The sequence below is a fragment of the Gymnoscopelus braueri genome, assembly GCF_963280865.1.
Source record: "Gymnoscopelus braueri genome assembly, chromosome: 10".
In the NCBI taxonomy this organism is placed as follows: Eukaryota; Metazoa; Chordata; class Actinopteri; order Myctophiformes; family Myctophidae; genus Gymnoscopelus; species Gymnoscopelus braueri.
The window spans coordinates 50899898-50927228 of NC_137611.1; positions in this window are offsets into that span (position 1 = coordinate 50899898).

Here is a 27331-nt window from a genome sequence, read left to right on the forward strand (position 1 = left end):
ACTGTGGCGGTGTAGAGGGGCTCTCCCCGAACGTGTGCGTACCTCCGAAGTTCCGGCGCCAAGCACCGTCTCCTGTCCAGTGTCCAATTTGTATACATTATTGTCTGAAAACAGACCTTTTCTGACCCCTGACCTCACTGGACGGCCCGCCACTTTTCCAAATACAGCTCTCCCGCTTAGCGGAGAGTGTGGCAGTGTAGAGGGGCTCTCCCCGAACGCGTGCGTACCTCCGAAGTTCCGGCGCCAAGCACCGTCTCCTGTCCAGTGTCCAGTGTCCAATTTGTATACACTATTGTCTGAAAAGGGACCTTTTCTGACCCCTGACCTCACTGGACGGCCCGCCACTTTTCCAAATACAGCTCTCCCGCTTAGCGGAGAGTGTGGCGGTGTAGAGGGGCTCTCCCCGAACGCGTGCGTACCTCCGAAGTTCCGGCGCCAAGCACCGTCTCCTGTCCAGTGTCCAGTGTCCAATTTGTATACACTGGACGGCCCGCCACTTTTCCAAATACAGCTCTCCCGCTTAGCGGAGAGTGTGGCGGTGTAGAGGGGCTCTCCCCGAACGCGTGCGTACCTCCGAAGTTCCGGCGCCAAGCACCGTCTCCTGTCCAGTGTCCATTGTCCAATTTGTATACACTATTGTCTGAAAAGGGACCTTTTCTGACCCCTGACCTCACTGGACGGCCCGCCACTTTTCCAAATACAGCTCTCCCGCTTAGCGGAGAGTGTGGCGGTGTAGAGGGGCTCTCCCCGAACGCGTGCGTACCTCCGAAGTTCCGGCGCCAAGCACAGTCTCCTGTCCAGTGTCCAGTGTCCAATTTGTATACACTATTGTATACACTGGACGGCCCGCCACTTTTCCAAATACAGCTCTCCCGCTTAGCGGAGAGTGTGGCGGTGTAGAGGGGCTCTCCCCGAACGCGTGCGTACCTCCGAAGTTCCGGCGCCAAGCACCGTCTCCTGTCCAGTGTCCAGTGTCCAATTTGTATACACTATTGTATACATTGGACGGCCCGCCACTTTTCCAAATACAGCTCTCCCGCTTAGCGGAGAGTGTGGCGGTGTAGAGGGGCTCTCCCCGAACGCGTGCGTACCTCCGAAGTTCCGGCGCCAAGAACCGTCTCCTGTCCAGTGTCCAGTGTCCAATTTGTATACACTATTGTCTGAAAACGGACCTTTTCTGACCCCTGACCTCACTGGACGGCCCGCCACTTTTCCAAATACAGCTCTCCCGCTTAGCGGAGAGTGTGGCGGTGTAGAGGGGCTCTCCCCGAACGCGTGCGTACCTCCGAAGTTCCGGCGCCAAGCACCGTCTCCTGTCCAGTGTCCAATTTGTATACACTATTGTATACACTGGACGGCCCGCCACTTTTCCAAATACAGCTCTCCCGCTTAGCGGAGAGTGTGGCGGTGTAGAGGGGCTCTCCCCGAACGCGTGCGTACCTCCGAAGTTCCGGCGCCAAGCACCGTCTCCTGTCCAGTGTCCAGTGTCCAATTTGTATACACTATTGTCTGAAAAGGGACCTTTTCTGACCCCTGACCTCACTGGACGGCCCGCCACTTTTCCAAATACAGCTCTCCCGCTTAGCGGAGAGTGTGGCGGTGTAGAGGGGCTCTCCCCGAACGCGTGCGTACCTCCGAAGTTCCGGCGCCAAGCACAGTCTCCTGTCCAGTGTCCAGTGTCCAATTTGTATACACTATTGTATACACTGGACGGCCCGCCACTTTTCCAAATACAGCTCTCCCGCTTAGCGGAGAGTGTGGCGGTGTAGAGGGGCTCTCCCCGAACGCGTGCGTACCTCCGAAGTTCCGGCGCCAAGCACCGTCTCCTGTCCAGTGTCCAGTGTCCAATTTGTATACACTATTGTATACACTGGACGGCCCGCCACTTTTCCAAATACAGCTCTCCCGCTTAGCGGAGAGTGTGGCGGTGTAGAGGGGCTCTCCCCGAACGCGTGCGTACCTCCGAAGTTCCGGCGCCAAGAACCGTCTCCTGTCCAGTGTCCAGTGTCCAATTTGTATACACTATTGTCTGAAAACGGACCTTTTCTGACCCCTGACCTCACTGGACGGCCCGCCACTTTTCCAAATACAGCTCTCCCGCTTAGCGGAGAGTGTGGCGGTGTAGAGGGGCTCTCCCCGAACGCGTGCGTACCTCCGAAGTTCCGGCGCCAAGCACCGTCTCCTGTCCATTGTCCAATTTGTATACACTATTGTATACACTGGACGGCCCGCCACTTTTCCAAATACAGCTCTCCCGCTTAGCGGAGAGTGTGGCGGTGTAGAGGGGCTCTCCCCGAACGCGTGCGTACCTCCGAAGTTCCGGCGCCAAGCACCGTCTCCTGTCCTGTGTCCAATTTGTATACACTATTGTATACACTGGACGGCCCGCCACTTTTCCAAATACAGCTCTCCCGCTTAGCGGAGACTGTGGCGGTGTAGAGGGGCTCTCCCCGAACGTGTGCGTACCTCCGAAGTTCCGGCGCCAAGCACCGTCTCCTGTCCAGTGTCCAATTTGTATACATTATTGTCTGAAAACAGACCTTTTCTGACCCCTGACCTCACTGGACGGCCCGCCACTTTTCCAAATACAGCTCTCCCGCTTAGCGGAGAGTGTGGCAGTGTAGAGGGGCTCTCCCCGAACGCGTGCGTACCTCCGAAGTTCCGGCGCCAAGCACCGTCTCCTGTCCAGTGTCCAGTGTCCAATTTGTATACACTATTGTCTGAAAAGGGACCTTTTCTGACCCCTGACCTCACTGGACGGCCCGCCACTTTTCCAAATACAGCTCTCCCGCTTAGCGGAGAGTGTGGCGGTGTAGAGGGGCTCTCCCCGAACGCGTGCGTACCTCCGAAGTTCCGGCGCCAAGCACCGTCTCCTGTCCAGTGTCCAGTGTCCAATTTGTATACACTGGACGGCCCGCCACTTTTCCAAATACAGCTCTCCCGCTTAGCGGAGAGTGTGGCGGTGTAGAGGGGCTCTCCCCGAACGCGTGCGTACCTCCGAAGTTCCGGCGCCAAGCACCGTCTCCTTTCCAGTGTCCAGTGTCCAATTTGTATACACTATTGTATACACTGGACGGCCCGCCACTTTTCGAAATACAGCTCTCCCGCTTAGCGGAGAGTGTGGCGGTGTAGAGGGGCTCTCCCCGAACGCGTGCGTACCTCCGAAGTTCCGGCGCCAAGCACCGTCTCCTGTCCAGTGTCCAATTTGTATACACTATTGTCTGAAAACTGACCTTTTCTGACCCCTGACCTCACTGGACGGCCCGCCACTTTTCCAAATACAGCTCTCCCGCTTAGCGGAGAGTGTGGCGGTGTAGAGGAGCTCTCCCCGAACGCGTGCGTACCTCCGAAGTTCCGGCTCCAAGCACCGTCTCCTGACCAGTGTCCAGTGTCCAATTTGTATACACTATTGTATACACTGGACGGCCCGCCACTTTTCCAAATACAGCTCTCCCGCTTAGCGGAGAGTGTGGCGGTGTAGAGGGGCTCTCCCCGAACGCGTGCGTACCTCCGAAGTTCCGGCGCCAAGCACCGTCTCCTGTCCAGTGTCCAGTGTCCAATTTGTATACACTATTGTCTGAAAAGGGACCTTTTCTGACCCCTGACCTCACTGGACGGCCCGCCACTTTTCGAAATACAGCTCTCCCGCTTAGCGGAGAGTGTGGCGGTGTAGAGGGGCTCTCCCCGAACGCGTGCGTACCTCCGAAGTTCCGGCGCCAAGCACCGTCTCCTGTCCAGTGTCCAATTTGTATACACTATTGTCTGAAAACGGACCTTTTCTGACCCCTGACCTCACTGGACGGCCCGCCACTTTTCCAAATACAGCTCTCCCGCTTAGCGGAGAGTGTGGCGGTGTAGAGGGGCTCTCCCCGAACGCGTGCGTACCTCCGAAGTTCCGGCGCCAAGCACCGTCTCCTGTCCAGTGTCCAGTGTCCAATTTGTATACACTATTGTATACACTGGACGGCCCGCCACTTTTCCAAATACAGCTCTCCCGCTTAGCGGAGAGTGTGGCGGTGTAGAGGGGCTCTCCCCGAACGCGTGCGTACCTCCGAAGTTCCGGCGCCAAGCACCGTCTCCTGTCCAGTGTCCAATTTGTATACACTATTGTCTGAAAACGGACCTTTTCTGACCCCTGACCTCACTGGACGGCCCGCCACTTTTCCAAATACAGCTCTCCCGCTTAGCGGAGAGTGTGGCGGTGTAGAGGGGCTCTCCCCGAACGCGTGCGTACCTCCGAAGTTCCGGCTCCAAGCACCGTCTCCTGACCAGTGTCCAGTGTCCAATTTGTATACACTATTGTATACACTGGACGGCCCGCCACTTTTCCAAATACAGCTCTCCCGCTTAGCGGAGAGTGTGGCGTTGTAGAGGGGCTCTCCCCGAACGCGTGCGTACCTCCGAAGTTCCGGCGCCAAGCACCGTCTCCTGTCCAGTGTCCAGTGTCCAATTTGTATACACTATTGTCTGAAAAGGGACCTTTTCTGACCCCTGACCTCACTGGACGGCCCGCCACTTTTCCAAATACAGCTCTCCCGCTTAGCGGAGAGTGTGGCAGTGTAGAGGGGCTCTCCCCGAACGCGTGCGTACCTCCGAAGTTCCGGCGCCAAGCACCGTCTCCTGTCCAGTGTCCAGTGTCCAATTTGTATACACTATTGTATACACTGGACGGCCCGCCACTTTTCCAAATACAGCTCTCCCGCTTAGCAGAGAGTTTGGCGGTGTAGAGGGGCTCTCCCCGAACGCGTGCGTACCTCCGAAGTTCCGGCGCCAAGCACCGTCTCCTGTCCAGTGTCCAGTGTCCAATTTGTATACACTATTGTATACACTGGACGGCCCGCCACTTTTCCAAATACAGCTCTCCCGCTTAGCGGAGAGTGTGGCAGTGTAGAGGGGCTCTCCCCGAACGCGTGCGTACCTCCGAAGTTCCGGCGCCAAGCACAGTCTCCTGTCCAGTGTCCAGTGTCCAATTTGTATACACTATTGTCTGAAAAGGGACCTTTTCTGACCCCTGACCTCACTGGACGGCCCGCCACTTTTCCAAATACAGCTCTCCCGCTTAGCGGAGAGTGTGGCGGTGTAGAGGGGCTCTCCCCGAACGCGTGCGTACCTCCGAAGTTCCGGCGCCAAGCACCGTCTCCTGTCCAGTGTCCAGTGTCCAATTTGTATACACTATTGTATACACTGGACGGCCCGCCACTTTTCCAAATACAGCTCTCCCGCTTAGCGGAGAGTGTGGCGGTGTAAAGGGGCTCTCCCCGAACGCGTGTGTACCTCCGAAGTTCCGGCGCCAAGCACCGTCTCCTGTCCAGTGTCCAGTGTCCAATTTGTATACACTATTGTCTGAAAACGGACCTTTTCTGACCCCTGACCTCACTGGACGGCCCGCCACTTTTCCAAATACAGCTCTCCCGCTTAGCGGAGAGTGTGGCAGTGTAGAGGGGCTCTCCCCGAAAGCGTGCGTACCTCCGAAGTTCCGGCGCCAAGCACAGTCTCCTGTCCAGTGTCCAGTGTCCAATTTGTATACACTATTGTCTGAAAAGGGACCTTTTCTGACCCCTGACCTCACTGGACGGCCCGCCACTTTTCCAAATACAGCTCTCCCGCTTAGCGGAGAGTGTGGCGGTGTAGAGGGGCTCTCCCCGAACGCGTGCGTACCTCCGAAGTTCCGGCGCCAAGCACCGTCTCCTGTCCAGTGTCCAGTGTCCAATTTGTATACACTATTGTATACACTGGACGGCCCGCCACTTTTCCAAATACAGCTCTCCCGCTTAGCGGAGAGTGTGGCGGTGTAGAGGGGCTCTCCCCGAACGCGTGCGTACCTCCGAAGTTCCGGAGTCAAGCACCGTCTCCTGTCCAGTGTCCAGTGTCCAATTTGTATACACTATTGTCTGAAAAGGGACCTTTTCTGACCCCTGACCTCACTGGACGGCCCGCCACTTTTCCAAATACAGCTCTCCCGCTTAGCGGAGAGTGTGGCAGTGTAGAGGGGCTCTCCCCGAACGCGTGCGTACCTCCGAAGTTCCGGCGCCAAGCACCGTCTCCTGTCCAGTGTCCAGTGTCCAATTTGTATACACTATTGTCTGAAAAGGGACCTTTTCTGACCCCTGACCTCACTGGACGGCCCGCCACTTTTCCAAATACAGCTCTCCCGCTTAGCGGAGAGTGTGGCAGTGTAGAGGGACTCTCCCCGAACGCGTGCGTACCTCCGAAGTTCCGGCGCCAAGCACCGTCTCCTGTCCAGTGTCCAGTGTCCAATTTGTATACACTATTGTATACACTGGACGGCCCGCCACTTTTCCAAATACAGCTCTCCCGCTTAGCGGAGAGTGTGGCGGTGTAAAGGGGCTCTCCCCGAACGCGTGCGTACCTCCGAAGTTCCGGCGCCAAGCACCGTCTCCTGTCCAGTGTCCAGTGTCCAATTTGTATACACTATTGTCTGAAAACGGACCTTTTCTGACCCCTGACCTCACTGGACGGCCCGCCACTTTACCAAATACAGCTCTCCCGCTTAGCGGAGAGTGTGGCAGTGTAGAGGGGCTCTCCCCGAACGCGTGCGTACCTCCGAAGTTCCGGCGCCAAGCACAGTCTCCTGTCCAGTGTCCAGTGTCCAATTTGTATACACTATTGTCTGAAAAGGGACCTTTTCTGACCCCTGACCTCACTGGACGGCCCGCCACTTTTCCAAATACAGCTCTCCCGCTTAGCGGAGAGTGTGGCAGTGTAGAGGGGCTCTCCCCGAACGCGTGCGTACCTCCGAAGTTCCGGAGTCAAGCACCGTCTCCTGTCCAGTGTCCAGTGTCCAATTTGTATACACTATTGTCTGAAAACTGACCTTTTCTGACCCCTGACCTCACTGGACGGCCCGCCACTTTTCCAAATACAGCTCTCCCGCTTAGCGGAGAGTGTGGCGGTGTAGAGGGGCTCTCCCCGAACGCGTGCGTACCTCCGAAGTTCCGGCGCCAAGCACCGTCTCCTGTCCAGTGTCCAGTGTCCAATTTGTATACACTATTGTATACACTGGACGGCCCGCCACTTTTCCAAATACAGCTCTCCCGCTTAGCGGAGAGTGTGGCGGTGTAGAGGGGCTCTCCCCGAACGCGTGCGTACCTCCGAAGTTCCGGCGCCAAGCACCGTCTCCTGTCCAGTGTCCAATTTGTATACACTATTGTCTGAAAACGGACCTTTTCTGACCCCTGACCTCACTGGACGGCCCGCCACTTTTCCAAATACAGCTCTCCCGCTTAGCGGAGAGTGTGGCGGTGTAGAGGGGCTCTCCCCGAACGCGTGCGTACCACCGAAGTTCCGGCGCCAAGCACCGTCTCCTGACCAGTGTCCAGTGTCCAATTTGTATACACTATTGTATACACTGGACGGCCCGCCACTTTTCCAAATACAGCTCTCCCGCTTAGCGGAGAGTGTGGCGGTGTAGAGGGGCTCTCCCCGAACGCGTGCGTACCTCCGAAGTTCCGGCGCCAAGCACCGTCTCCTGTCCAGTGTCCAGTGTCCAATTTGTATACACTATTGTCTGAAAAGGGACCTTTTCTGACCCCTGACCTCACTGGACGGCCCGCCACTTTTCCAAATACAGCTCTCCCGCTTAGCGGAGAGTGTGGCAGTGTAGAGGGGCTCTCCCCGAACGCGTGCGTACCTCCGAAGTTCCGGCGCCAAGCACCGTCTCCTGTCCAGTGTCCAGTGTCCAATTTGTATACACTATTGTATACACTGGACGGCCCGCCACTTTTCCAAATACAGCTCTCCTGCTTAGCGGAGAGTGTGGCGGTGTAGAGGGGCTCTCCCCGAACGCGTGCGTACCTCCGAAGTTCCGGCGCCAAGCACCGTCTCCTGTCCAGTGTCCAATTTGTATACACTATTGTATACACTGGACGGCCCGCCACTTTTCCAAATACAGCTCTCCCGCTTAGCGGAGAGTGTGGCGGTGTAGAGGGGCTCTCCCCGAACGCGTGCGTACCTCCGAAGTTCCGGCGCCAAGCACCGTCTCCTGTCCAGTGTCCAATTTGTATACACTATTGTATACACTGGACGGCCCGCCACTTTTCCAAATACAGCTCTCCCGCTTAGCGGAGACTGTGGCGGTGTAGAGGGGCTCTCCCCGAACGTGTGCGTACCTCCGAAGTTCCGGCGCCAAGCACCGTCTCCTGTCCAGTGTCCAATTTGTATACATTATTGTCTGAAAACAGACCTTTTCTGACCCCTGACCTCACTGGACGGCCCGCCACTTTTCCAAATACAGCTCTCCCGCTTAGCGGAGAGTGTGGCAGTGTAGAGGGGCTCTCCCCGAACGCGTGCGTACCTCCGAAGTTCCGGCGCCAAGCACCGTCTCCTGTCCAGTGTCCAGTGTCCAATTTGTATACACTATTGTCTGAAAAGGGACCTTTTCTGACCCCTGACCTCACTGGACGGCCCGCCACTTTTCCAAATACAGCTCTCCCGCTTAGCGGAGAGTGTGGCAGTGTAGAGGGGCTCTCCCCGAACGCGTGCGTACCTCCGAAGTTCCGGCGCCAAGCACCGTCTCCTGTCCAGTGTCCAGTGTCCAATTTGTATACACTATTGTATACACTGGACGGCCCGCCACTTTTCCAAATACAGCTCTCCCGCTTAGCGGAGAGTGTGGCGGTATAGAGGGGCTCTCCCCGAACGCGTGCGTACCTCCGAAGTTCCGGCGCCAAGCACCGTCTCCTGTCCAGTGTCCAATTTGTATACACTATTGTATACACTGGACGGCCCGTCACTTTTCCAAATACAGCTCTCCCGCTTAGCGGAGAGTGTGGCGGTGTAGAGGGGCTCTCCCCGAACGCGTGCGTACCTCCGAAGTTCCGGCGCCAAGCACCGTCTCCTGTCCAGTGTCCAATTTGTATACACTATTGTATACACTGGACGGCCCGCCACTTTTCCAAATACAGCTCTCCCGCTTAGCGGAGACTGTGGCGGTGTAGAGGGGCTCTCCCCGAACGTGTGCGTACCTCCGAAGTTCCGGCGCCAAGCACCGTCTCCTGTCCAGTGTCCAATTTGTATACATTATTGTCTGAAAACAGACCTTTTCTGACCCCTGACCTCACTGGACGGCCCGCCACTTTTCCAAATACAGCTCTCCCGCTTAGCGGAGAGTGTGGCAGTGTAGAGGGGCTCTCCCCGAACGCGTGCGTACCTCCGAAGTTCCGGCGCCAAGCACCGTCTCCTGTCCAGTGTCCAGTGTCCAATTTGTATACACTATTGTCTGAAAAGGGACCTTTTCTGACCCCTGACCTCACTGGACGGCCCGCCACTTTTCCAAATACAGCTCTCCCGCTTAGCGGAGAGTGTGGCAGTGTAGAGGGGCTCTCCCCGAACGCGTGCGTACCTCCGAAGTTCCGGCGCCAAGCACCGTCTCCTGTCCAGTGTCCAGTGTCCAATTTGTATACACTATTGTATACACTGGACGGCCCGCCACTTTTCCAAATACAGCTCTCCCGCTTAGCGGAGAGTGTGGCGGTGTAGAGGGGCTCTCCCCGAACGCGTGCGTACCTCCGAAGTTCCGGCGCCAAGCACCGTCTCCTGTCCAGTGTCCAATTTGTATACACTATTGTATACACTGGACGGCCCGTCACTTTTCCAAATACAGCTCTCCCGCTTAGCGGAGAGTGTGGCGGTGTAGAGGGGCTCTCCCCGAACGTGTGCGTACCTCCGAAGTTCCGGCGCCAAGCACCGTCTCCTGTCCAGTGTCCAATTTGTATACATTATTGTCTGAAAACAGACCTTTTCTGACCCCTGACCTCACTGGACGGCCCGCCACTTTTCCAAATACAGCTCTCCCGCTTAGCGGAGAGTGTGGCAGTGTAGAGGGGCTCTCCCCGAACGCGTGCGTACCTCCGAAGTTCCGGCGCCAAGCACCGTCTCCTGTCCAGTGTCCAGTGTCCAATTTGTATACACTATTGTCTGAAAAGGGACCTTTTCTGACCCCTGACCTCACTGGACGGCCCGCCACTTTTCCAAATACAGCTCTCCCGCTTAGCGGAGAGTGTGGCGGTGTAGAGGGGCTCTCCCCGAACGCGTGCGTACTTCCGAAGTTCCGGCGCCAAGCACCGTCTCCTGTCCAATGTCCAGTGTCCAATTTGTATACACTATTGTATACACTGGACGGCCCGCCACTTTTCCAAATACAGCTCTCCCGCTTAGCGGAGAGTGTGGCGGTGTAGAGGGGCTCTCCCCGAACGCGTGCGTACCTCCGAAGTTCCGGCGCCAAGCACCGTCTCCTGTCCAGTGTCCAGTGTCCAATTTGTATACACTATTGTCTGAAAAGGGACCTTTTCTGACCCCTGACCTCACTGGACGGCCCGCCACTTTTCGAAATACAGCTCTCCCGCTTAGCGGAGAGTGTGGCGGTGTAGAGGGGCTCTCCCCGAACGCGTGCGTACCTCCGAAGTTCCGGCGCCAAGCACCGTCTCCTGACCAGTGTCCAGTGTCCAATTTGTATACACTATTGTATACACTGGACGGCCCGCCACTTTTCCAAATACAGCTCTCCCGCTTAGCGGAGAGTGTGGCGGTGTAGAGGGGCTCTCCCCGAACGTGTGCGTACCTCCGAAGTTCCGGCGCCAAGCACCGTCTCCTGTCCAGTGTCCAGTGTCCAATTTGTATACACTATTGTCTGAAAAGGGACCTTTTCTGACCCCTGACCTCACTGGACGGCCCGCCACTTTTCGAAATACAGCTCTCCCGCTTAGTGGAGAGTGTGGCGGTGTAGGGGGGCTCTCCCCGAACGCGTGCGTACCTCCGAAGTTCCGGCGCCAAGCACCGTCTCCTGTCCAGTGTCCAATTTGTATACACTATTGTCTGAAAACGGACCTTTTCTGACCCCTGACCTCACTGGACGGCCCGCCACTTTTCCAAATACAGCTCTCCCGCTTAGCGGAGAGTGTGGCGGTGTAGAGGGGCTCTCCCCGAACGCGTGCGTACCTCCGAAGTTCCGGCGCCAAGCACCGTCTCCTGTCCAGTGTCCAGTGTCCAATTTGTATACACTATTGTATACACTGGACGGCCCGCCACTTTTCCAAATACAGCTCTCCCGCTTAGCGGAGAGTGTGGCGGTGTAGAGGGGCTCTCCCCGAACGCGTGCGTACCTCCGAAGTTCCGGCGCCAAGCACCGTCTCCTGTCCAGTGTCCAGTGTCCAATTTGTATACACTATTGTCTGAAAAGGGACCTTTTCTGACCCCTGACCTCACTGGACGGCCCGCCACTTTTCCAAATACAGCTCTCCCGCTTAGCGGAGAGTGTGGCAGTGTAGAGGGGCTCTCCCCGAACGCGTGCGTACCTCCGAAGTTCCGGCGCCAAGCACCGTCTCCTGTCCAGTGTCCAGTGTCCAATTTGTATACACTATTGTCTGAAAACGGACCTTTTCTGACCCCTGACCTCACTGGACGGCCCGCCACTTTTCCAAATACAGCTCTCCCGCTTAGCGGAGAGTGTGGCGGTGTAGAGGGGCTCTCCCCGAATGCGTGCGTACCTCCGAAGTTCCGGCGCCAAGCACCGTCTCCTGACCAGTGTCCAGTGTCCAATTTGTATACACTATTGTATACACTGGACGGCCCGCCACTTTTCCAAATACAGCTCTCCCGCTTAGCGGAGAGTGTGGCGGTGTAGAGGGGCTCTCCCCGAACGTGTGCGTACCTCCGAAGTTCCGGCGCCAAGCACCGTCTCCTGTCCAGTGTCCAGTGTCCAATTTGTATACACTATTGTCTGAAAAGGGACCTTTTCTGACCCCTGACCTCACTGGACGGCCCGCCACTTTTCCAAATACAGCTCTCCCGCTTAGCGGAGAGTGTGGCAGTGTAGAGGGGCTCTCCCCGAACGCGTGCGTACCTCCGAAGTTCCGGCGCCAAGCACCGTCTCCTGTCCAGTGTCCAATTTGTATACACTATTGTCTGAAAAGGGACCTTTTCTGACCCCTGACCTCACTGGACGGCCCGCCACTTTTCGAAATACAGCTCTCCCGCTTAGCGGAGAGTGTGGCGGTGTAGAGGGGCTCTCCCCGAACGCGTGCGTACCTCCGAAGTTCCGGCGCCAAGCACCGTCTCCTGTCCAGTGTCCAATTTGTATACACTATTGTCTGAAAACGGACCTTTTCTGACCCCTGACCTCACTGGACGTTCCGCCACTTTTCCAAATACAGCTCTCCCGCTTAGCGGAGAGTGTGGCGGTGTAGAGGGGCTCTCCCCGAACGCGTGCGTACCTCCGAAGTTCCGGCGCCAAGCACCGTCTCCTGTCCAGTGTCCAGTGTCCAATTTGTATACACTATTGTATGACGGCCCGCCACTTTTCCAAATACAGCTCTCCCGCTTAGCGGAGAGTGTGGCGGTGTAGAGGGGCTCTCCCCGAACGCGTGCGTACCTCCGAAGTTCCGGCGCCAAGCACCGTCTCCTGTCCAGTGTCTAATTTGTATACACTATTGTCTGAAAACGGACCTTTTCTGACCCCTGACCTCACTGGACGGCCCGCCACTTTTCGAAATACAGCTCTCCCGCTTAGCGGAGAGTGTGGCAGTGTAGAGGGGCTCTCCCCGAACGCGTGCGTACCTCCGAAGTTCCGGCGCCAAGCACCGCTTCCTGTCCAGTGTCCAATTTGTATACACTATTGTCTGAAAAGGGACCTTTTCTGACCCCTGACCTCACTGGACGGCCCGCCACTTTTCGAAATACAGCTCTCCCGCTTAGCGGAGAGTGTGGCGGTGTAGAGGGGCTCTCCCCGAACGCGTGCGTACCTCCGAAGTTCCGGCGCCAAGCACCGTCTCCTGTCCAGTTTCCAATTTGTATACACTATTGTCTGAAAACGGACCTTTTCTGACCCCTGACCTCACTGGACGGCCCGCCACTTTTCCAAATACAGCTCTCCCGCTTAGCGGAGAGTGTGGCGGTGTAGAGGGGCTCTCCCCGAACGCGTGCGTACCTCCGAAGTTCCGGCGCCAAGCACCGTCTCCTGTCCAGTGTCCAGTGTCCAATTTGTATACACTATTGTATGACGGCCCGCCACTTTTCCAAATACAGCTCTCCCGCTTAGCGGAGAGTGTGGCGGTGTAGAGGGGCTCTCCCCGAACGCGTGCGTACCTCCGAAGTTCCGGCGCCAAGCACCGTCTCCTGACCAGTGTCCAGTGTCCAATTTGTATACACTATTGTATACACTGGACGGCCCGCCACTTTTCCAAATACAGCTCTCCCGCTTAGCGGAGAGTGTGGCGGTGTAGAGGGGCTCTCCCTGAACGCGTGCGTACCTCCGAAGTTCCGGCGCCAAGCACCGTCTCCTGTCCAGTGTCCAGTGTCCAATTTGTATACACTATTGTCTGAAAAGGGACCTTTTCTGACCCCTGACCTCACTGGACGGCCCGCCACTTTTCCAAATACAGCTCTCCCGCTTAGCGGAGAGTGTGGCAGTGTAGAGGGGCTCTCCCCGAACGCGTGCGTACCTCCGAAGTTCCGGCGCCAAGCACCGTCTCCTGTCCAGTGTCCAATTTGTATACACTATTGTCTGAAAAGGGACCTTTTCTGACCCCTGACCTCACTGGACGGCCCGCCACTTTTCGAAATACAGCTCTCCCGCTTAGCGGAGAGTGTGGCAGTGTAGAGGGGCTCTCCCCGAACGCGTGCGTACCTCCGAAGTTCCGGCGCCAAGCATCGTCTCCTGTCCAGTGTCCAGTGTCCAATTTGTATACACTATTGTCTGAAAAGGGACCTTTTCTGACCCCTGACCTCACTGGACGGCCCGCCACTTTTCCAAATACAGCTCTCCCGCTTAGCGGAGAGTGTGGCGGTGTAGAGGGGCTCTCCCCGAACGCGTGCGTACTTCCGAAGTTCCGGCGCCAAGCACCGTCTCCTGTCCAGTGTCCAGTGTCCAATTTGTATACACTATTGTATACACTGGACGGCCCGCCACTTTTCCAAATACAGCTCTCCCGCTTAGCGGAGAGTGTGGCGGTGTAGAGGGGCTCTCCCCGAACGCGTGCGTACCTCCGAAGTTCCGGCGCCAAGCACCGTCTCCTGTCCAGTGTCCAGTGTCCAATTTGTATACACTATTGTCTGAAAAGGGACCTTTTCTGACCCCTGACCTCACTGGACGGCCCGCCACTTTTCGAAATACAGCTCTCCCGCTTAGCGGAGAGTGTGGCAGTGTAGAGGGGCTCTCCCCGAACGCGTGCGTACCTCCGAAGTTCCGGCGCCAAGCACCGCTTCCTGTCCAGTGTCCAATTTGTATACACTATTGTCTGAAAAGGGACCTTTTCTGACCCCTGACCTCACTGGACGGCCCGCCACTTTTCGAAATACAGCTCTCCCGCTTAGCGGAGAGTGTGGCGGTGTAGAGGGGCTCTCCCCGAACGCGTGCGTACCTCCGAAGTTCCGGCGCCAAGCACCGTCTCCTGTCCAGTTTCCAATTTGTATACACTATTGTCTGAAAACGGACCTTTTCTGACCCCTGACCTCACTGGACGGCCCGCCACTTTTCCAAATACAGCTCTCCCGCTTAGCGGAGAGTGTGGCAGTGTAGAGGGGCTCTCCCCGAACGCGTGCGTACCTCCGAAGTTCCGGCGCCAAGCACCGTCTCCTGTCCAGTGTCCAGTGTCCAATTTGTATACACTATTGTATACAACTGGACGGCCCGCCACTTTTCGAAATACAGCTCTCCCGCTTAGCGGAGAGTGTGGCGGTGTAGAGGGGCTCTCCCCGAACGCGTGCGTACCTCCGAAGTTCCGGCGCCAAGCACCGTCTCCTTTCCAGTGTCCAGTGTCCAATTTGTATACACTATTGTCTGAAAAGGGACCTTTTCTGACCCCTGACCTCACTGGACGGCCCGCCACTTTTCCAAATACAGCTCTCCCGCTTAGCGGAGAGTGTGGCGGTGTAGAGGGGCTCTCCCCGAACGCGTGCGTACCTCCGAAGTTCCGGCGCCAAGCACCGTCTCCTGTCCAGTGTCCAGTGTCCAATTTGTATACACTATTGTATACACTGGACGGCCCGCCACTTTTCCAAATACAGCTCTCCCGCTTAGCGGAGAGTGTGGCAGTGTAGAGGGGCTCTCCCCGAACGCGTGCGTACCTCCGAAGTTCCGGCGCCAAGCACCGTCTCCTGTCCAGTGTCCAGTGTCCAATTTGTATACACTATTGTCTGAAAAGGGAACTTTTCTGACCCCTGACCTCACTGGACGGCCCGCCACTTTTCCAAATACAGCTCTCCCGCTTAGCGGAGAGTGTGGCGGTGTAGAGGGGCTCTCCCCGAACGCGTGCGTACCTCCGAAGTTCCGGCGCCAAGCACCGTCTCCTGTCCAGTGTCCAGTGTCCAATTTGTATACACTATTGTCTGAAAAGGGACCTTTTCTGACCCCTGACCTCACTGGACGGCCCGCCACTTTTCGAAATACAGCTCTCCCGCTTAGCGGAGAGTGTGGCGGTGTAGAGGGGCTCTCCCCGAACGCGTGCGTACCTCCGAAGTTCCGGCGCCAAGCACCGTCTCCTGTCCAGTTTCCAATTTGTATACACTATTGTCTGAAAACGGACCTTTTCTGACCCCTGACCTCACTGGACGGCCCGCCACTTTTCCAAATACAGCTCTCCCGCTTAGCGGAGAGTGTGGCAGTGTAGAGGGGCTCTCCCCGAACGCGTGCGTACCTCCGAAGTTCCGGCGCCAAGCACCGTCTCCTGTCCAGTGTCCAGTGTCCAATTTGTATACACTATTGTATACAACTGGACGGCCCGCCACTTTTCGAAATACAGCTCTCCCGCTTAGCGGAGAGTGTGGCGGTGTAGAGGGGCTCTCCCCGAACGCGTGCGTACCTCCGAAGTTCCGGCGCCAAGCACCGTCTCCTTTCCAGTGTCCAGTGTCCAATTTGTATACACTATTGTCTGAAAAGGGACCTTTTCTGACCCCTGACCTCACTGGACGGCCCGCCACTTTTCCAAATACAGCTCTCCCGCTTAGCGGAGAGTGTGGCGGTGTAGAGGGGCTCTCCCCGAACGCGTGCGTACCTCCGAAGTTCCGGCGCCAAGCACCGTCTCCTGTCCAGTGTCCAGTGTCCAATTTGTATACACTATTGTATACACTGGACGGCCCGCCACTTTTCCAAATACAGCTCTCCCGCTTAGCGGAGAGTGTGGCAGTGTAGAGGGGCTCTCCCCGAACGCGTGCGTACCTCCGAAGTTCCGGCGCCAAGCACCGTCTCCTGTCCAGTGTCCAGTGTCCAATTTGTATACACTATTGTCTGAAAAGGGAACTTTTCTGACCCCTGACCTCACTGGACGGCCCGCCACTTTTCCAAATACAGCTCTCCCGCTTAGCGGAGAGTGTGGCAGTGTAGAGGGGCTCTCCCCGAACGCGTGCGTACCTCCGAAGTTCCGGCGCCAAGCACCGTCTCCTGTCCAGTGTCCAGTGTCCAATTTGTATACACTATTGTATACACTGGACGGCCCGCCACTTTTCCAAATACAGCTCTCCCGCTTAGCGGAGAGTGTGGCGGTGTAGAGGGGCTCTCCCTGAACGCGTGCGTACCTCCGAAGTTCCGGCGCCAAGCACCGTCTCCTGTCCAGTGTCCAGTGTCCAATTTGTATACACTATTGTCTGAAAAGGGACCTTTTCTGACCCCTGACCTCACTGGACGGCCCGCCACTTTTCCAAATACAGCTCTCCCGCTTAGCGGAGAGTGTGGCAGTGTAGAGGGGCTCTCCCCGAACGTGTGCGTACTTCCGAAGTTCCGGCGCCAAGCACCGTCTCCTGTCCAGTGTCCAGTGTCCAATTTGTATACACTATTGTATACACTGGACGGCCCGCCACTTTTCCAAATACAGCTCTCCCGCTTAGCGGAGAGTGTGGCGGTGTAGAGGGGCTCTCCCCGAACGCGTGCGTACCTCCGAAGTTCCGGCGCCAAGCACCGTCTCCTGTCCAGTGTCCAGTGTCCAATTTGTATACACTATTGTCTGAAAAGGGACCTTTTCTGACCCCTGACCTCACTGGACGGCCCGCCACTTTTCGAAATAAAGCTCTCCCGCTTAGCGGAGAGTGTGGCGGTGTAGAGGGGCTCTCCCCGAACGCGTGCGTACCTCCGAAGTTCCGGCGCCAAGCACCGTCTCCTGTCCAGTGTCCAATTTGTATACACTATTGTCTGAAAAGGGACCTTTTCTGACCCCTGACCTCACTGGACGGCCCGCCACTTTTCCAAATACAGCTCTCCCGCTTAGCGGAGAGTGTGGCGGTGTAGAGGGGCTCTCCCCGAACGCGTGCGTACCTCCGAAGTTCCGGCACCAAGCACCGTCTCCTGTCCAGTGTCCAATTTGTATACACTATTGTCTGAAAAGGGACCTTTTCTGACCCCTGACCTCACTGGACGGCCCGCCACTTTTCGAAATACAGCTCTCCCGCTTAGCGGAGAGTGTGGCGGTGTAGAGGGGCTCTCCCCGAACGCGTGCGTACCTCCGAAGTTCCGGTGCCAAGCACCGTCTCCTGTCCAGTGTCCAGTGTCCAATTTGTATACACTATTGTCTGAAAACGGACCTTTTCTGACCCCTGACCTCACTGGACGGCCCGCCACTTTTCCAAATACAGCTCTCCCGCTTAGCGGAGAGTGTGGCGGTGTAGAGGGGCTCTCCCCGAACGCGTGCGTACCTCCGAAGTTCCGGCGCCAAGCACCGTCTCCTGACCAGTGTCCAGTGTCCAATTTGTATACACTATTGTATACACTGGACGGCCCGCCACTTTTCCAAATACAGCTCTCCCGTTTAGCGGAGAGTGTGGCGGTGTAGAGGGGCTCTCCCCGAACGTGTGCGTACCTCCGAAGTTCCGGCGCCAAGCACCGTCTCCTGTCCAGTGTCCAGTGTCCAATTTGTATACACTATTGTCTGAAAAGGGACCTTTTCTGACCCCTGACCTCACTGGACGGCCCGCCACTTTTCCAAATACAGCTCTCCCGCTTAGCGGAGAGTGTGGCAGTGTAGAGGGGCTCTCCCCGAACGCGTGCGTACCTCCGAAGTTCCGGCGCCAAGCACCGTCTCCTGTCCAGTGTCCAATTTGTATACACTATTGTCTGAAAAGGGACCTTTTCTGACCCCTGACCTCACTGGACGGCCCACCACTTTTCGAAATACAGCTCTCCCGCTTAGCGGAGAGTGTGGCGGTGTAGAGGGGCTCTCCCCGAACGCGTGCGTACCTCCGAAGTTCCGGCGCCAAGCACCGTCTCCTGTCCAGTGTCCAATTTGTATACACTATTGTCTGAAAACGGACCTTTTCTGACCCCTGACTTCACTGGACGGCCCGCCACTTTTCCAAATACAGCTCTCCCGCTTAGCGGAGAGTGTGGCGGTGTAGAGGCGCTCTCCCCGAACGCGTGCGTACCTCCGAAGTTCCGGCGCCAAGCACCGTCTCCTGTCCAGTGTCCAGTGTCCAATTTGTATACACTATTGTATACACTGGACGGCCCGCCACTTTTCCAAATACAGCTCTCCCGCTTAGCGGAGAGTGTGGCGGTGTAGAGGGGCTCTCCCCGAACGCGTGCGTACCTCCGAAGTTCCGGCGCCAAGCACCGTCTCCTGTCCAGTGTCCAATTTGTATACACTATTGTCTGAAAACGGACCTTTTCTGACCCCTGACCTCACTGGACGGCCCGCCACTTTTCCAAATACAGCTCTCCCGCTTAGCGGAGAGTGTGGCGGTGTAGAGGGGCTCTCCCCGAACGCGTGCGTACCTCCGAAGTTCCGGCGCCAAGCACCGTCTCCTGTCCAGTGTCCAGTGTCCAATTTGTATACACTATTGTATACACTGGACGGCCCGCCACTTTTCCAAATACAGCTCTCCCGCTTAGCGGAGAGTGTGGCGGTGTAGAGGGGCTCTCCCCGAACGCGTGCGTACCTCCGAAGTTCCGGCGCCAAGCACCGTCTCCTGTTCAGTGTCCAATTTGTATACACTATTGTCTGAAAACGGACCTTTTCTGACCCCTGACCTCACTGGACGGCCCGCCACTTTTCCAAATACAGCTCTCCCGCTTAGCGGAGAGTGTGGCGGTGTAGAGGGGCTCTCCCCGAACGCGTGCGTACCTCCGAAGTTCCGGCGCCAAGCACCGTCTCCTGACCAGTGTCCAGTGTCCAATTTGTATACACTATTGTATACACTGGACGGCCCGCCACTTTTCCAAATACAGCTCTCCCGCTTAGCGGAGAGTGTGGCGGTGTAGAGGGGCTCTCCCCGAACGCGTGCGTACCTCCGAAGTTCCGGCGCCAAGCACCGTCTCCTGTCCAGTGTCCAGTGTCCAATTTGTATACACTATTGTCTGAAAAGGGACCTTTTCTGACCCCTGACCTCACTGGACGGCCCGCCACTTTTCCAAATACAGCTCTCCTGCTTAGCGGAGAGTGTGGCAGTGTAGAGGGGCTCTCCCCGAACGCGTGCGTACCTCCGAAGTTCCGGCGCCAAGCACCGTCTCCTGTCCAGTGTCCAGTGTCCAATTTGTATACACTATTGTATACACTGGACGGCCCGCCACTTTTCCAAATACAGCTCTCCCGCTTAGCGGAGAGTGTGGCGGTGTAGAGGGGCTCTCCCCGAACGCGTGCGTACCTCCGAAGTTCCGGCGCCAAGCACCGTCTCCTGTCCAGTGTCCAATTTGTATACACTATTGTCTGAAAAGGGACCTTTTCTGACCCCTGACCTCACTGGACGGCCCGCCACTTTTCCAAATACAGCTCTCCCGCTTAGCGGAGAGTGTGGCAGTGTAGAGGGGCTCTCCCCGAACGCGTGCGTACCTCCGAAGTTCCGGCGCCAAGCACCGTCTCCTGTCCAGTGTCCAATTTGTATACACTATTGTCTGAAAAGGGACCTTTTCTGACCCCTGACCTCACTGGACGGCCCGCCACTTTTCGAAATACAGCTCTCCCGCTTAGCGGAGAGTGTGGCGGTGTAGAGGGGCTCTCCCCGAACGCGTGCGTACCTCCGAAGTTCTGGCGCCAAGCACCGTCTCCTGTCCAGTGTCCAATTTGTATACACTATTGTCTGAAAACGGACCTTTTCTGACCCCTGACCTCACTGGACGGCCCGCCACTTTTCGAAATACAGCTCTCCCGCTTAGCGGAGAGTGTGGCGGTGTAGAGGGGCTCTCCCCGAACGCGTGCGTACCTCCGAAGTTCCGGCGCCAAGCACCGTCTCCTGTCCAGTGTCCAGTGTCCAATTTGTATACACCATTGTATACACTGGACGGCCCGCCACTTTTCCAAATACAGCTCTCCCGCTTAGCGGAGAGTGTGGCGGTGTAGAGGGGCTCTCCCCGAACGCGTGCGTACCTCCGAAGTTCCGGCGCCAAGCACCGTCTCCTGTCCAGTGTCCAATTTGTATACACTATTGTCTGAAAACGGACCTTTTCTGACCCCTGACCTCACTGGACGGCCCGCCACTTTTCCAAATACAGCTCTCCCGCTTAGCGGAGAGTGTGGCGGTGTAGAGGGGCTCTCCCCGAACGCGTGCGTACCTCCGAAGTTCCGGCGCCAAGCACCGTCTCCTGACCAGTGTCCAGTGTCCAATTTGTATACACTATTGTATACACTGGACGGCCCGCCACTTTTCCAAATACAGCTCTCCCGCTTAGCGGAGAGTGTGGCGGTGTAGAGGGGCTCTCCCCGAACGCGTGCGTACCTCCGAAGTTCCGGCGCCAAGCACCGTCTCCTGTCCAGTGTCCAGTGTCCAATTTGTATACACTATTGTCTGAAAAGGGACCTTTTCTGACCCCTGACCTCACTGGACGGCCCGCCACTTTTCCAAATACAGCTCTCCCGCTTAGCGGAGAGTGTGGCAGTGTAGAGGGGCTCTCCCCGAACGCGTGCGTACCTCCGAAGTTCCGGCGCCAAGCACCGTCTCCTGTCCAGTGTCCAGTGTCCAATTTGTATACACTATTGTATACACTGGACGGCCCGCCACTTTTCCAAATACAGCTCTCCCGCTTAGCGGAGAGTGTGGCGGTGTAGAGGGGCTCTCCCCGAACGCGTGCGTACCTCCGAAGTTCCGGCGCCAAGCACCGTCTCCTGTCCAGTGTCTAGTGTCCAATTTCTATACACTATTGTATACACTGGACGGCCCGCCACTTTTCCAAATACAGCTCTCCCGCTTAGCGGAGACTGTGGCGGTGTAGAGGGGCTCTCCCCGAACGCGTGCGTACCTCCGAAGTTCCGGCGCCAAGCACCGTCTCCTGTCCAGTGTCCAGTGTCCAATTTGTATACACTATTGTCTGAAAACGGACCTTTTCTGACCCCTGACCTCACTGGACGGCCCGCCACTTTTCCAAATACAGCTCTCCCGCTTAGCGGAGAGTGTGGCAGTGTAGAGGGGCTCTCCCCGAACGCGTGCGTACCTCCGAAGTTCCGGCGCCAAGCACAGTCTCCTGTCCAGTGTCCAGTGTCCAATTTGTATACACTATTGTCTGAAAAGGGACCTTTTCTGACCCCTGACCTCACTGGACGGCCCGCCACTTTTCCAAATACAGCTCTCCCGCTTAGCGGAGAGTGTGGCGGTGTAGAGGGGCTCTCCCCGAACGCGTGCGTACCTCCGAAGTTCCGGCGCCAAGCACCGTCTCCTGTCCAGTGTCCAGTGTCCAATTTGTATACACTATTGTATACACTGGACGGCCCGCCACTTTTCCAAATACAGCTCTCCCGCTTAGCGGAGAGTGTGGCGGTGTAGAGGAGCTCTCCCCGAACGCGTGCGTACCTCCGAAGTTCCGGCGCCAAGCACCGTCTCCTGTCCAGTGTCCAGTGTCCAATTTGTATACACTATTGTCTGAAAAGGGACCTTTTTTGACCCCTGACCTCACTGGACGGCCCGCCACTCTTCCAAATACAGCTCTCCCGCTTAGCGGAGAGTGTGGCGGTGTAGAGGGGCTCTCCCCGAACGCGTGCGTACCTCCGAAGTTCCGGCGCCAAGCACCGTCTCCTGTCCAGTGTCCAGTGTCCAGTGTCCAATTTGTATACACTATTGTATACACTGGACGGCCCGCCACTTTTCCAAATACAGCTCTCCCGCTTAGCGGAGAGTGTGGCAGTGTAGAGGGGCTCCCCCCGAACGCGTGCGTACCTCCGAAGTTCCGGCGCCAAGCACCGTCTCCTGTCCAGTGTCCAGTGTCCAATTTGTATACAAAATTGTCTGAAAAGGGACCTTTTCTGACCCCTGACCTCACTGGACGGCCCGCCACTTTTCCAAATACAGCTCTCCCGCTTAGCGGAGAGTGTGGCAGTGTAGAGGGGCTCTCCCCGAACGCGTGCGTACCTCCGAAGTTCCGGCGCCAAGCACCGTCTCCTGTCCAGTGTCCAGTGTCCAATTTGTATACACTATTGTCTGAAAACGGACCTTTTCTGACCCCTTGACCTCACTGGACGGCCCGCCACTTTTCCAAATACAGCTCTCCCGCTTAGCGGAGAGTGTGGCGGTGTAGAGGGGCTCTCCCTGAACGCGTGCGTACCTCCGAAGTTCCGGCGCCAAGCACCGTCTCCTGTCCAGTGTCCAGTGTCCAATTTGTATACACTATTGTCTGAAAAGGGACCTTTTCTGACCCCTGACCTCACTGGACGGCCCGCCACTTTTCCAAATACAGCTCTCCCGCTTAGCGGAGAGTGTGGCAGTGTAGAGGGGCTCTCCCCGAACGCGTGCGTACCTCCGAAGTTCCGGCGCCAAGCACCGTCTCCTGTCCAGTGTCCAATTTGTATACACTATTGTCTGAAAAGGGACCTTTTCTGACCCCTGACCTCACTGGACGGCCCGCCACTTTTCCAAATACAGCTCTCCCGCTTAGCGGAGAGTGTGGCGGTGTAGAGGGGCTCTCCCCGAACGCGTGCGTACCTCCGAAGTTCCGGCGCCAAGCACCGTCTCCTGTCCAGTGTCCAGTGTCCAATTTGTATACACTATTGTCTGAAAAGGGACCTTTTCTGACCCCTGACCTCACTGGACGGCCCGCCACTTTTCCAAATACAGCTCTCCCGCTTAGCGGAGAGTGTGGCAGTGTAGAGGGGCTCTCCCCGAACGCGTGCGTACCTCCGAAGTTCCGGCGCCAAGCACCGTCTCCTGTCCAGTGTCCAATTTGTATACACTATTGTCTGAAAAGGGACCTTTTCTGACCCCTGACCTCACTGGACGGCCCGCCACTTTTCCAAATACAGCTCTCCCGCTTAGCGGAGAGTGTGGCGGTGTAGAGGGGCTCTCCCCGAACGCGTGCGTACCTCCGAAGTTCCGGCGCCAAGCACCGTCTCCTGTCCAGTGTCCAATTTGTATACACTATTGTCTGAAAACGGACCTTTTCTGACCCCTGACCTCACTGGACGGCCCGCCACTTTTGTGGAGTGTGGCGGTGTAGAGGGGCTCTCCCCGAACGCGTGCGTACCTCCGAAGTTCCGGCGCCAAGCACCGTCTCCTGTCCAGTGTCCAGTGTCCAATTTGTATACACTATTGTATACACTGGACGGCCCGCCACTTTTCCAAATACAGCTCTCCCGCTTAGCGGAGAGTGTGGCGGTGTAGAGGGGCTCTCCCCGAACGCGTGCGTACCTCCGAAGTTCCGGCGCCAAGCACCGTCTCCTGTCCAGTGTCCAATTTGTATACACTATTGTCTGAAAACGGACCTTTTCTGACCCCTGACCTCACTGGACGGCCCGCCACTTTTCCAAATACAGCTCTCCCGCTTAGCGGAGAGTGTGGCGGTGTAGAGGGGCTCTCCCCGAACGCGTGCGTACCTCCGAAGTTCCGGCGCCAAGCACCGTCTCCTGACCAGTGTCCAGTGTCCAATTTGTATACACTATTGTATACACTGGACGGCCCGCCACTTTTCCAAATACAGCTCTCCCGCTTAGCGGAGAGTGTGGCGGTGTAGAGGGGCTCTCCCCGAACGCGTGCGTACCTCCGAAGTTCCGGCGCCAAGCACCGTCTCCTGTCCAGTGTCCAGTGTCCAATTTGTATACACTATTGTCTGAAAAGGGACCTTTTCTGACCCCTGACCTCACTGGACGGCCCGCCACTTTTCCAAATACAGCTCTCCCGCTTAGCGGAGAGTGTGGCAGTGTAGAGGGGCTCTCCCCGAACGCGTGCGTACCTCCGAAGTTCCGGCGCCAAGCACCGTCTCCTGTCCAGTGTCCAGTGTCCAATTTGTATACACTATTGTATACACTGGACGGCCCGCCACTTTTCCAAATACAGCTCTCCCGCTTAGCGGAGAGTGTGGCGGTGTAGAGGGGCTCTCCCCGAACGCGTGCGTACCTCCGAAGTTCCGGCGCCAAGCACCGTCTCCTGTCCAGTGTCTAGTGTCCAATTTCTATACACTATTGTATACACTGGACGGCCCGCCACTTTTCCAAATACAGCTCTCCCGCTTAGCGGAGACTGTGGCGGTGTAGAGGGGCTCTCCCCGAACGCGTGCGTACCTCCGAAGTTCCGGCGCCAAGCACCGTCTCCTGTCCAGTGTCCAGTGTCCAATTTGTATACACTATTGTCTGAAAACGGACCTTTTCTGACCCCTGACCTCACTGGACGGCCCGCCACTTTTCCAAATACAGCTCTCCCGCTTAGCGGAGAGTGTGGCAGTGTAGAGGGGCTCTCCCCGAACGCGTGCGTACCTCCGAAGTTCCGGCGCCAAGCACAGTCTCCTGTCCAGTGTCCAGTGTCCAATTTGTATACACTATTGTCTGAAAAGGGACCTTTTCTGACCCCTGACCTCACTGGACGGCCCGCCACTTTTCCAAATACAGCTCTCCCGCTTAGCGGAGAGTGTGGCGGTGTAGAGGGGCTCTCCCCGAACGCGTGCGTACCTCCGAAGTTCCGGCGCCAAGCACCGTCTCCTGTCCAGTGTCCAGTGTCCAATTTGTATACACTATTGTATACACTGGACGGCCCGCCACTTTTCCAAATACAGCTCTCCCGCTTAGCGGAGAGTGTGGCGGTGTAGAGGGGCTCTCCCCGAACGCGTGCGTACCTCCGAAGTTCCGGCGCCAAGCACCGTCTCCTGTCCAGTGTCCAGTGTCCAATTTGTATACACTATTGTCTGAAAAGGGACCTTTTCTGACCCCTGACCTCACTGGACGGCCCGCCACTCTTCCAAATACAGCTCTCCCGCTTAGCGGAGAGTGTGGCGGTGTAGAGGGGCTCTCCCCGAACGCGTGCGTACCTCCGAAGTTCCGGCGCCAAGCACCGTCTCCTGTCCAGTGTCCAGTGTCCAGTGTCCAATTTGTATACACTATTGTATACACTGGACGGCCCGCCACTTTTCCAAATACAGCTCTCCCGCTTAGCGGAGAGTGTGGCAGTGTAGAGGGGCTCCCCCCGAACGCGTGCGTACCTCCGAAGTTCCGGCGCCAAGCACCGTCTCCTGTCCAGTGTCCAGTGTCCAATTTGTATACAAAATTGTCTGAAAAGGGACCTTTTCTGACCCCTGACCTCACTGGACGGCCCGCCACTTTTCCAAATACAGCTCTCCCGCTTAGCGGAGAGTGTGGCAGTGTAGAGGGGCTCTCCCCGAACGCGTGCGTACCTCCGAAGTTCCGGCGCCAAGCACCGTCTCCTGTCCAGTGTCCAGTGTCCAATTTGTATACACTATTGTCTGAAAACGGACCTTTTCTGACCCCTTGACCTCACTGGACGGCCCGCCACTTTTCCAAATACAGCTCTCCCGCTTAGCGGAGAGTGTGGCGGTGTAGAGGGGCTCTCCCCGAACGCGTGCGTACCTCCGAAGTTCCGGCGCCAAGCACCGTCTCCTGTCCAGTGTCCAGTGTCCAATTTGTATACACTATTGTATACACTGGACGGCCCGCCACTTTTCCAAATACAGCTCTCCCGCTTAGCGGAGAGTGTGGCGGTGTAGAGGGGCTCTCCCCGAACGCGTGCGTACCTCCGAAGTTCCGGCGCCAAGCACCGTCTCCTGTCCAGTGTCCAATTTGTATACATTATTGTCTGAAAACAGACCTTTTCTGACCCCTGACCTCACTGGACGGCCCGCCACTTTTCCAAATACAGCTCTCCCGCTTAGCGGAGAGTGTGGCGGTGTAGAGGGGCTCTCCCCGAACGCGTGCGTACCTCCGAAGTTCCGGCGCCAAGCACCGTCTCCTGTCCAGTGTCCAGTGTCCAATTTGTATACACTATTGTATACACTGGACGGCCCGCCACTTTTCCAAATACAGCTCTCCCGCTTAGCGGAGAGTGTGGCAGTGTAGAGGGGCTCCCCCCGAACGCGTGCGTACCTCCGAAGTTCCGGCGCCAAGCACCGTCTCCTGTCCAGTGTCCAGTGTCCAATTTGTATACACTATTGTCTGAAAAGGGACCTTTTCTGACCCCTGACCTCACTGGACGGCCCGCCACTTTTCCAAATACAGCTCTCCCGCTTAGCGGAGAGTGTGGCAGTGTAGAGGGGCTCTCCCCGAACGCGTGCGTACCTCCGAAGTTCCGGCGCCAAGCACCGTCTCCTGTCCAGTGTCCAGTGTCCAATTTGTATACACTATTGTATACACTGGACGGCCCGCCACTTTTCCAAATACAGCTCTCCCGCTTAGCGGAGAGTGTGGCGGTGTAGAGGGGCTCTCCCCGAACGCGTGCGTACCTCCGAAGTTCCGGCGCCAAGCACCGTCTCCTGTCCAGTGTCCAGTGTCCAATTTGTATACACTATTGTCTGAAAACTGACCTTTTCTGACCCCTGACCTCACTGGACGGCCCGCCACTTTTCCAAATACAGCTCTCCCGCTTAGCGGAGAGTGTGGCAGTGTAGAGGGGCTCTCCCCGAACGCGTGCGTACCTCCGAAGTTCCGGCGCCAAGCACCGTCTCCTGTCCAGTGTCCAGTGTCCAATTTGTATACACTATTGTATACACTGGACGGCCCGCCACTTTTCCAAATACAGCTCTCCCGCTTAGCGGAGAGTGTGGCGGTGTAGAGGGGCTCTCCCCGAACGCGTGCGTACCTCCGAAGTTCCGGCGCCAAGCACCGTCTCCTGTCCAGTGTCCAGTGTCCAATTTGTATACACTATTGTCTGAAAACTGACCTTTTCTGACCCCTGACCTCACTGGACGGCCCGCCACTTTTCCAAATACAGCTCTCCCGCTTAGCGGAGAGTGTGGCAGTGTAGAGGGGCTCTCCCCGAACGCGTGCGTACCTCCGAAGTTCCGGCGCCAAGCACCGTCTCCTGTCCAGTGTCCAGTGTCCAATTTGTATACACTATTGTATACACTGGACGGCCCGCCACTTTTCCAAATACAGCTCTCCCGCTTAGCGGAGAGTGTGGCGGTGTAGAGGGGCTCTCCCCGAACGCGTGCGTACCTCCGAAGTTCCGGCGCCAAGCACCGTCTCCTGTCCAGTGT